Source organism: Saccopteryx bilineata, chromosome 1, assembly GCF_036850765.1.
Source record: "Saccopteryx bilineata isolate mSacBil1 chromosome 1, mSacBil1_pri_phased_curated, whole genome shotgun sequence".
NCBI classification, from domain to species: domain Eukaryota; kingdom Metazoa; phylum Chordata; class Mammalia; order Chiroptera; family Emballonuridae; genus Saccopteryx; species Saccopteryx bilineata.
The window spans coordinates 200,281,145-200,291,928 of record NC_089490.1 but is presented as its reverse complement, the minus strand read 5'-3'; the positions used below and the strand labels follow the sequence as shown (position 1 = coordinate 200,291,928).

At 40.2% G+C, this 10,784-nt stretch overlaps 1 non-coding gene across 1 annotated transcript; it reads left to right on the top strand.

Annotated features, from left to right (window-relative positions):
- Window positions 1-451: 451 nt before the first annotated feature.
- TRNAN-GUU (transfer RNA asparagine (anticodon GUU)) lies at window positions 452-527 on the top strand. The gene has a single exon. It is a non-coding gene; the product is annotated as a tRNA-Asn (tRNA).
- Window positions 528-10,784: the final 10,257 nt, after the last annotated feature.

The window sequence follows — 10,784 nt, the reverse complement described above, 5'->3', positions numbered from 1 at the left end:
AGCGCCTGGGGCAGAGGCCACAGAGCCATCCCTAGCGCCCGGGCCATCTTTGCTCCAATGGAGCCTTGGCTGCGGGAGGGGAAGAGAGAGACAGAGAGGAAGGCGCGGCGGAGGGGTGGAGAAGCAAATGGGCACTTCTCCTATGTGCCCTGGCCGGGAATCGAACCTGGGTCCTCCGCACGCTAGGCCGACGCTCTACCGCTGAGCCAACCGGCCAGGGCGATATATATATTTTTAAAAAACTCAAGATTTCAATATATTCTATATAGTGCTACATTTAAAAAAATAATATTTTTATCTAGAACAGTTTTCCTTACCTCAAAGGGTTAAGAGTTCATTAAATTAACTTTTAAACAAATATATGTGTCTTAATATCCAAATCAAAATACTAGATTACTAATACAGAAAACTTTCCCTATGGAAATCTCTGTAAAATTTATGATTTTCTTAGGCCCTGGCCAGTTGGCTCAGTGGTAGAGCATCGGCCTGTTGTGCAGGAGTCCCGGGTTCGATTCCTGGCCAGGGCACACAGGAGAAGTGCCCATCTGCTTCTCCAGCCCTCCCCTTCTCCTTCCTCTCTGTCTCTCTCTTCCCCTCCTACAGCCGAGGCTCCATTGGAGCAAAAAGATGGCCCAGGCCTTAGGAATGGCCCCATGGCCTCTACCTCAGGCACTAGAGTGGCTCTGGTCGCAACAGAGCAACGCCCCGGATGGGCAGAGCATCGCCCCCTGGCGGGCGTGCCGGGTGGATCCCAGTTGGGCGCATGCGGGAGTCTGTCTGACTGCCTCCCCGTTTCCAGCTTCAGAAAAATACAAAAAAAAAAATTATGATTTTCTATCCAACTCAGAAATCTAAGGTTTTAAAAAAAGTGCATCATAGCATTTACAGATGGAAAATAATTTAGACTTTTAAGAGCCATCTGTTGATAAAACCTTTAACTTGCTATTTTTTGGCACTCGTTTCAAGATAAATCATTTCAATTTTGGATATATATTTTAGCAAAGTAATTTCATAAAATTCAACCCAATTTAAGATGCTGCTATCAAATGTTAATAGAACAAAAATAAGAATATGACCTTCAGGAGTCTTGAAGATAGAAAATGTTATAAACACAAAGTTCCATCTTTATTGTTTTGCTCTTAGTAAGGAAATTAGCATTTTAATTGTTTTCCTATACAATGCCAAAGAGGCTATCTAATATATTTGATAAACTCAGAACAATTTAACCAACTTTTAAAATAATCAACATTGAACATTACCTTAAAACAAACAAGAACAAAACCAAAAAAGTAAGTGCCCTATAAACAATGTTTGCATATTCCTGTATATCTAATATTAGTTTTGTCAAGGTTCAAGGGAACTTAACCCACCAAGTACTTGAGTTTCATTTAAAAAGATTAAAATACTTTAACAACTATAAAACTATAAGCTCAAAACTAAATAATTCGGTTCCACATTTAAAAAGTAGTTATATATTTTATGTTTATCCTCATGAATGTATTGTCTATTTGATGAAATAAAAAATCAAATGAAGCCTACCAAAAAAAGTCATTGGAAGCATGTCCAAATACTTTTTCAAAGTGCAGAATTTCAGCACCCAAGGCTTGTTGGATCCTTGAAATATCTTCTTTGATCTTTGTAAGAGCAACATTGGCTTAAAGATGAGTCGGTTTTAATATATACTCCAATCCCCCCCCCCCCCGATTTATTTTCAAGCTTATAATTTAAAGGAAATAAAGAGCCTGACCAGGCAGTGGTACAGTGGATAGAGCATCAAACTGGGACATGGAAGACCCAGGCTCAAAACCCCGAGGTCACTAGCTTGAGTGTGGGCTCATCCGGCTTGAGTGCGGGGTTGCTAGCTTGAGCGTGGGATCATAGACATGACCCCATGGTTGCTGGCTTGAGCCCAAAGGTTGCTGGCTTGAAGCCCTAAGTCTCTGGCTTGAGCCCAATGTCACTGGCTTGAGCAAGAGGTCAGTTGATCTGCTGTAGCTCCCTGGTCAAGGCACATAGGAGAAAGCAATCAATGAACAACTAAGGTGCTGGAACAATAACTGATGCTTCTCATCTCTGCCCGTCCTGTCTGTCCCTATCTGTCCATTTCTCTGTCTCTGTCACACACACACACACACACACACACACACACACACACACACACACCCCAAACAAAAAGAGAAAAGAAAGATTTAGAGATCATTAGGATTTATACCTTCTTTTTTAAATTTACTTGTTTTAGAAAGATAGAAAGGGCAGAGAGTGAGCGAGACATCAATTTGTTGGTCCACTAATTTATGCATTTATTGGTTGATACTTGTATGAGTCTGGGACCAGAGATCGAACCTGTACCCTTGATGTGTCAGGATAATGCTCTAAGTAACGGAGCTACTGGACAGGACCTCACATTTATGCCTTCTGGCCCTGGAGATGTGTAGCACTCTGAGAGACATCCATACTATAAACATTAATCATGTAAGCACAAATATTTATTGAGGTTCTATCTGGAGGTGGTAACCCATTCGTCTCTGTCATACAAAATGGTAATTTTTTGAAAATTTTAAATACTTGCAAAATAGTAAACAATCCCTTATCATTGAAAATATTAGAAGGAATAAAACTATCTTCTCACTGTCATACAGTTTATGTCTTCATAACAGTGAATTATTTTCTAGTTAAAAAAAAAGACAGTTTATTAAGAAGACTTTTTTGCTCCTACATAGTTTTGACCCATTTTACACCCCCTACATGAAGCCTTATTTGAACACGCCAACCGCACCCCACTTTTAGCTTATTTCGCAATAACAAACAATCTGCATGTCTTCTGAATCACAGATCCCCTGATCTGATTTCATAACAACTGAGTAAACATTCGATGTTCTCTGCTGCCCCCTCTCCCTCCACCATGAAGCTGGAAGCCCCTCAAGGCCATGGGCCATGTGGTAAGTTTCTCCATATTCTGTCACAGCACCAGCACAGAACAATGCACAGAACAAGTGATTTAAAATGCTTTCTGAATTAATTTATGGTTTCCATGAGTGTTTATTGAGACTAATTTGACGTCAGAAGAGCGGGCACGTGGACAAACAGCGTTCAGCCTTTAATGGGGGCTGGCAGAAGTCACCGCTGCCCTGGCAAGCCGCACACTGCCCGTCTGAGAGAAAACAGCTGGCCAATGACCAATAAATGGAAATTCTCAGTATTTTTTTTAAGGGTAAACCTAGGGTGAATTAAAGCTCTGAAGTCTACTAAAACAAGAATAACTAAAACATGTAAATTATACTTTTTTTTCCTCCCTGTCAACTGAAGAAGCATGGTTTTATAAGCATGGATTAATCCAAAAAGCAGATGTAGTTTTTTTTTCCTTCTGATACTAAAAAGAGCCAACTGGACGGCTAGTACTTTTTCTTCTCCACTTCGTAGTTATTGAAAGTGGCAGGTTGAAAGACTGAGAATCATAATTTCAGAAGATGAGAGCAGAAGCAAAGAACTGAGTTCCAATGTTCCAACCCTTCCAAAGAAAAACAATAATGGACAAAGAAGAAAAAGAGGAGCATTTAAGGGAAGTATGGGCACTGAAAAAAATGGATGTTCACCAGAAATCATCTTATAAAATAAATAATGAGCCCTGGCTTGTTGGCTCAGTGGTAGAGCATCAGCCTGGCATGCAGGAGTCCCGGGTTCAATTCCTGGCCAGGGCATACAGGAGAAGCGCCCATCTGCTTCTCCACCCCTCCCCCTCTCCTTCCTCTCTGTCTCTCTCTTCCCCTCCCGCATCCAAGGCTCCATTGGAGCAAAGTTGGCCTGGGCGCTGAGGATGGCTCTGTGGCCTCTGCCTCAGGTGCTAGAATGGCTCTGATTGTGGCAGAGCGACGCCCCAAGATGGGCAGAGCATCGCCCCCTGGTGGGCATGCCAGGTGGATCCTGGTCAGGAGCATGAGGGAGTCTGTCTGACTGCCTCCCGGTTGTCAACTTTGGAAAAATAGAAAAAATAATAATAATAAGTAATGATAATACTAAGGAGCAGGTAGTCTAAGTCCCTATCAGCTCTCCTAGAGCTATGTAAAGAACTCTGATGTGTTCAATAGATCAATTTTTTTTTTTTGTATTTTTCTGAAGCTGGAAACGGGGAGAGACAGACAGACTCCCGCCTGCGCCCGACCGGGATCCACCCGGCATGCCCACCAGGGGGCGACGCTCTACCCCTTCAGGGCATCGCTCTGTTGCGACCAGAGCCACTCTAGCGCGTGGGGCAGAGGCCAAGATGCCATCCCCAGCGCCCGGGCCATCTTTGCTCCAATGGAGCCTCTGCTGCGAAAGGAGAAGAGAAAGAGAGGAAGGAGAGGGGGAGGGGTGGAGAAGCAGATGGCGCTTCTCCTGTGTGCCCTGGCCGGGAATCGAACCTGGGACTTCTGCATGCCAGGCTGACGCTCTACCACTGAGCCAACCAGCCAGGGCCCAATAGATCAATTTCTATCCAACAAATTTGTTTCTCTAGAGAACCCTTACTAATACAGATAACAATAATGAACTCATAGAGGTCTAGTGATGCATGCTATCATTTTCGTACTGGCCCTGCTGATACCTAAAAACAACAACAAAAACCAGAGATAAGCTTGTTGTTATGATATGATGGAAGCTATACCTGTTGAATCTATTGACTTTTCTGGACAGACCTGAGGCTTTTAGCTTTTATTCATCTCTGCATTTCCCCACAGGTCACTTAGTGTCTGTCACTCCATAACTACTTTTTGCTATTTCATATGTAGGATTGAATATACAGCTTTGTAGTCAGAAAAACTACAAAGCTTTTTAAATATTTAACACAGTAGCAAGCCAGCAGAGTCCTTAATAGGAAGTTTTCAAACCAGCAGAGTCCTTAATAGGAGGTTTTCACAGTTATTGGTAAACTTACAAAGTTTAGACCATCAATATGAGTCTTACACATTTTCAATTCACATCAATAACTAGCTTTCGCCCAAAATGAGGCATTTCAGTTTAGATATTCAGAGAACCAGTGAGGACGATTGGAATTGGAGCACATATTCTAAACCTTGTAACTGTAGACAACACTACTGGGAATAAGCTGAAATGTTTCATAACTACTTCTGTCCTATGTATTGTATTATGTATCAGGACTTCAACAGTGTTTAACAAATGTCACAGGATATTTTTTTGTTGTGATTTGGATTTCATTGTAGATATATTTCAAATCTAGTGTAGAATGCACTGTTATATTTAAGCGTAGGTTCCAGGAATTCCCTGTTCTTTGTGCCTCATAAGATCTACAAGTGCAGGAAAGGGAGTAAAAAATATGGGAGTCTTACATACACACTACGGGCTTTCAAAAGGTTTAATGTAAACAATGACAACAACAATGGTTATAACAGCAACTAAAATGCTGAGTGCTAATTATATAAACTGTGTCCATAAAGTCATGGTGCAATTTTGACCAGTCACAGGAAAGCAACAAAAGACGATAGAAATGTGAAATCTGCACCAAGTAAAAGGAAAACCACCCCAGTTTCTGGAGGATGATGTGGCAGCATGTGCGCATGCACAGATGATGACGTAACACCGTGTATACAGCAGAGCAGCCCACGGCCATGCCAGTCGAGATGTGGATGGTACAGAGGAAAGTTCAGTGTGTTCTGTGGCTCGCTAAATTAGACTCCATGACCAAAGTGCAAGGTGAATATTGGCGTGTTTAAAACAAAGCACCACCACAAAGGAATAACATTACTTGGTGGGATAAGCAGTTGAAGGAAACCGGCAGTTTGGTGGAGAAACCCCATTTTGGTAGGCCATCAGTCAGTGATGAGTCTGTAGAGGCTATATGGGATAGCTACCTAAGGAGCTCTAAAAAGTCTGTGCGTGAGCCCACATGGAACTGCACTGAATAGGTATGAAACTGGGAGAGTTTTCTTTTTATTTGGTGCAGATTTCACATTTCTATCGTCTTTTGTTGCTTTCCTGTGACCGGTCAAAAGTGCACCATGACTTTACAGACACACTGTATAAGCCAACACACCATCCTGTGTTCTTTACCTATATTAACTCATCTGTCATCACTGGACCTCAATGAATTCAGTATTGTTATCAGTATTAGTCAGGGATCTCTAGAGAAACAGAACCAATAGTATATGTGCGGGGTGTGTGTGTGTGTGTGTGTGTGTGTGTGTGTGTGTGAAGAGATGTATTATAATTGACTTACGTGGTTATGGAAATCAAGAAGTTCCACAATCTACCTACTGCCAAGTGGAGAAACAGTTCTGTAGTTCAGTCTGAGTTCAAAGGCCTGAAAATTTGAAAAGGGGGAGAATAGATTTTGAGTCCTGGTGTGAACCCTAAAGCCCAAGAACCAGGAGCTCTGAAGTTAAGGGTCATGAGACAAGGTATGCCTCAGCTAAAGCAGAGAAGGAGGAGCCCTCCCTCTGCCTTTTAGTTTTAATCAGGATCTCAGGAGATTATGTCAATTTGTACTACCGAGAGTGATCTTCAGAGATTGCTCTACTGATTCCAGGGCTAACCTCTGCCAGAAATACTCTCACAGACACAGCCAGAGATAATATTTCACCAGCCAGGGGAGCATCCTTTACTCCAATCAAGTTGACACATGAAAGTAATCATCACCTTATCCAAATTTTACACATATACATAAACTAGGAATTAGAGAGGTCAAATGATTTCCCCAAGGTTAACACTTAGTAAATCAATAAATCTGAAAGAATTTTATAAAATTTAGCACATCTTTGGGGGTAGGAGTCAATAATTCACCTAGTCTTTCTTGGGAGAAAAGCTCAGCTCTTGCAAGAACGAATTATATACTTGTTTATACTTAACATTATTTCATAGTTCAAATTATACTTTTGATTATTTAATATCTGATGACTAAATTATTATTTCTTTTGTGGCAGAGACAGAGAGCGTCAGAGAGAGGGACAGATAGGGACAGACAGACAGGAAGGGAGATGAGAAACATCAATTCTTTGTTGTGGTTCCTTAATTGTTCATTGATTGCTTTCTCATATGTGCCATGACCAGGGGGCTACAGCAGACCAAGTGACTCCTTGCTCGAGCAGTGACCTTGGGCTCAAGCTGGTGAGCCTTGCTCAAACCAGATGAGCCCACACTCAAACTGGCAACCTCAAGGTCTCAAACCTGGGTCCTCCTTGTCCCAATCTGGCGCCACATTCACTGCGCCACCGCCTGGTCAGGCTAAATTATTTTCTTAATGTTAGATTTCGATTGTTTGAATAATTTTAAATCATAAAAGTTACAAAATATTTTTAATCTTTCCTTAATTACCTAATATTTAGAAAGAGAAAGCATGGCGGCTGTTGGTTGCCTCTCAGTCATTGAGAAAATGCAGATTACTAGAGAGAAATGCAACATAGCATGTAACTCATGGAGACTGACTAACAGGACTCCCTAAGAAACAGTGACTTAGGTTCTGCCTTATGAGTCCTTTATCAGTTGCATCTCAACCTGGGCCACTGCTCATCTCCACAAGGTGGGGGCTACATTACTTCTCATTACCAGGAAATTTCTGGTGTCCACGTTTCTCAGAATCTAGACTCAACTACTCACAGGACCCAGTGAGAGAAATAATTTAATCCTATCTCTACAATTCGTATTTTCTTTGCCATGATCAATTTCTTCCCATAATGGTTGAAACTGCAAAAAGGCCACTCCAACTTTGACCTATAGGGATACGATCTGTCCCACATCTCAATCAAAGCATCACAGAGTTATCACAATGGGACCTCTTCTCACACTACTGCTTTTACGTGCATAAAATAAAATACAGAGGATCATAAGAAAAACCAATTATTTGGAAATAGATTTTTTTTAGCAATTAAATATTTTAAGAAACAGGCAAAGAAAAAACTTGGTGACAAATTCACAGATAATGCTAGTAGTTTTGAGGTTAGTAAAAATAGAAATAAAATTTTACCCACAACTCCTGTCCCTAGCATTTCGTCTATAAACCCTGTGATGTTGCTTGAAACCTTGGCTATCAACTCTAGGTCAAAGTCAAATAAGAGGAGTGAAGAGCCTTCAGAGTAAGGGGCAAGAGATAAAAAAGGCTTAAGAACAAGAAAGTTTATTTTCAGAAACTTGAATGTGATAAATAAACTCAGCAGCTCATAATGAAAAGAAAGTCTACTGTTCACACATTAATATAATTTAGGAAAGAGAGAAGTCAAGAAAAATGAGATCTGGCTTATTTTGAATGGAGAAGAGAGACATTATATGCACTTGAAATGGAAACTTCATTGAAAGAAGAAACTCAGATCCACATGTAAATTTAGTTAAACTTTTTGAAAAACAAAGAATTGGTTTACCAAAATGATAATAATAAAAAACAGGGGGATAGAGCTAATATTTTAAAATCTCAAAATACAGAGTGAATTTAATGACATCTGTGTAATATAAACAACGTGTAGATGAACATTGTTGTGTAAACCTTATGTCCATCTGTGTATGATTTCCTGGAATGGATTTCTAAATGCAAAATTTCAATTCAAAAAATATAGAGTACAGAGGAATGGAGAGCATCATGATTATACCTCTATTGTTGTCAAAGTAAAAACCCCTACCTGCCAGGCACCTGCTTCCAGGTCCCTCACCACTGTAACTTCCAATGTTTGCCAAAGGATGAACTTTGCTGGTTCCATCCCTAAAAAAGCCATGTCACTTAATAAGGCCACTTGCCCCACTTTCAAGAGAGTGAAAACTAAGTTGGGACTGAAAAACTAAAAATCAGCTGAGACTGAAAATAAAAAAAAAAAAGACACCTATTAACTTCAGTGTATAAACAGACACTTAGAAAGCCAAGTGCAAACATAATAGGAGATGTTGTTTCTTTGAAAATCATGCAGCAGCTATAAAATGCCAGAACTCTGTCTCTGAGTCACTACTTCTTTCTTCCCAATGATGCCACCAGACCCACTGTGCTACAAGTAGGTTGATAACCAGTAGATAAAAGACTTTCCCCTCACAGAGCAACCAATCCATGCTTAATCCCCTTCTCCTCATGGAGACAGAGAAACAACTGCTAACCCTAACCCTCACCATTATCCCCACTCTCACCCTGACCCTTCACCCTCCCCCTAACCCTTCACCCTCACTGTCACCCATATGCCAACCCTGACCCTGGTCTCCTCCTCAGAATTCCTCTGAGGAGTTCCCTCAGATTGCATCAGGTCATTCAGCACATTCTTGCTCCTCATGAACTCAAACATCTGCTACACCACCCATGTCTGTCCTTCCCATGACAGACATCTCTCCCCTCCATCACTGTCTCGTCCACTTTTCACCCTCCAGTGCCAACCACTGGCTTCCATTACCCCTGGCTTTCCTGACAACATTAGATTCCTGAAGGCCTATTTGGCAAATCTATCATCTCTCCGCCCTAATATCAGGAGGCTCTGGGCCTTGTCTGCTGTCAACTACTTTGGATTGTCTACGTAGCCTCTAACCTTGAGTATTTCACAAAGATACAAAACTTGGTGTGTTAAAATAGGAAAGCTTGGTTTTCCACCTAGACCATGTTTATTCAGCCTTTTCTATTTTATTTGCATCCTGTACTGTTGGTCAAGGAGACTCCAGGGTATCATGAGCTAAAACTCAATGCTCTTCTGAGCCTCGGCCACTATTCAGGACTTCAGTCTGTAAGCAGCCCCTGCCACATCTAGCTCAAAAACATAGATCTTGAAGCACCCTGTTTCTCCTGTTTGCTGCCACCATCTTATCTAAGTCACACTCATCTTCACTATATTTCCAACTGTTTTGGTTATTTTTGTACATTTTTAAATTTTTTAAATGATTTTTATATTTATATAATTGTCAAAAGTATAAACTTTTCTTTTCTTTACAATTAGTATCTCCATGCTAGATACTCTGATAGACACTAGGGCTATATGAAGAAATTGTATATCTTTTCTACCTGTAGGATAATAGAGAAATAGAAAAAAAATTAGAGTATGAAAAGACATGGAAATAGTTGAGGAAAGTCTGGGAATACCTGTGATAATGTAGTGAGAACATTTGTAAGGATACTTACCATGAAATTCAGGGAGCTTCAAGCTAAGGACTTCTCACTTACATGAGCCCGTTTCAAAGCCAAGGCAGGATTCAACACATGTGTTTACATGGTCATATATTTTTGTAAAATGTGCAGAAGGATGATATTTTCACTATAACTGTTAAAAGACCACTCTCTTTTGTGCTCAGACCTCCCTGAAATACATACTCTTTCACTTAAGGTAGCATTGCAGTGGCCACAGACATTTTTTGGAGCTCTGATAAAAGAACATTGAGTTGGAAACACATTTAGTTCTGGTTGGGTAGACTTTATTTTTGTGATTCACAGTTATTTCAGTGTATAGTTATATTTCTGCAAGCCATCATGCAACAGTAATGACTGCTAACAATGAACTTCCGCTTCACTCTGCCAATTCGCCCCTTATCTTGATATTAAAGACAGGACTTAGAGACTATATCACATATGTTCTAAAATTTAGCAAATTAATTTGAGTGAAACTATATAAAAGTTTCCCCAAATTTGGTATAGATCATAGAGAGTGATATGACATTACCAATAAAAAGTTTTGAAGTAGAGAACTTTATAAAATGCCAATATAAATTTTTTTAAATTCTCAATTATTTTTCTATTTTTATAGAAATTTGTATTATAAGCATATTGGTATATGAAGAATAAATTAAAAAGGCTGAAGAAATTTTTTGTAAGTATCATAAACTTCTGATGGTTAATAAACTAT